This window comes from Montipora foliosa, chromosome 14 (assembly GCF_036669935.1).
Source record: "Montipora foliosa isolate CH-2021 chromosome 14, ASM3666993v2, whole genome shotgun sequence".
In the NCBI taxonomy this organism is placed as follows: domain Eukaryota; kingdom Metazoa; phylum Cnidaria; class Anthozoa; order Scleractinia; family Acroporidae; genus Montipora; species Montipora foliosa.
Window position 1 is genome coordinate 7,145,231 of NC_090882.1, and position 765 is coordinate 7,145,995.

The window sequence follows — 765 nt, forward strand, 5'->3', positions numbered from 1 at the left end:
TGGTCGGTCCGCGAACTTTACGAGAGATCACTTTACGAGCGAACGTTTAAGAGTGAACATAGCGAGAATCAGTACCATCACTCTAACCTTAATAATAAATAATAATCTAGCCGACCTCTCTAATACATGTCGTTTTCTTTATTTTTTATTTGACAACCCAGGACATTAGGAAAGCCAGAGTTCACTCAGATATGCGTCTACTTATGTATTGTAACTAATTGCCAATCCGCGACGTTCAACATCGTTCAAAAGCTTTCAACAAAGTCGAATGGATATTAACAGGAAACGTTGACGCCATATTCCCGCGGTATCTAGCCTTAATTATAGAATTAATTCTCAAAAGGTAATTTGTATAATATGAAGTACAGAATATATGAAAGTCATAGATTTGAAGTTCGGAGAGGGTGTTCAGTCTCGAAATAATCATTCCAGTTATGAGTGATAATTCAGCAGTAGCGAAATCAAAGCCTGAAAATTTCAGGCTTAAACGAGAATTTGCTGAATTCCATGTAAGCTTTACCCTTAGTCATGCACACAACAGAAAAAAGGAAATCTCTGACCAAGGTGGGAATGAACTAACGACTTTCGGATCAACAAATTTATCTCAACCTCAGTTACCCATGCAGGCAAATTTAAACTTCAGCTAACCTATCTTGGGAAAATTAAAGTTGAAAATCGTGTTAACCGAAGAATGGTGTGATCATGGCAATTCATCTTTTGCTAACCCGTGGCGTTCAAATTAACATCGTTTCAACGGCGTTCAAC

At 37.6% G+C, this 765-nt stretch overlaps 1 protein-coding gene across 1 annotated transcript in view; it reads left to right on the forward strand.

Moving 5' to 3' along the window:
- Positions 1-339, forward strand: part of LOC137985337 (uncharacterized) — a 9,436-nt gene extending 9,097 nt beyond the window's left edge. Inside the window, exon 2 of the mRNA XM_068832924.1 lies at positions 1-339. This exon is cut by the window's left edge and continues 4,893 nt beyond it. The gene's annotated coding sequence lies outside the window, so the exon portion shown is untranslated.
- The last annotated feature ends 426 nt before the right edge of the window (positions 340-765 follow it).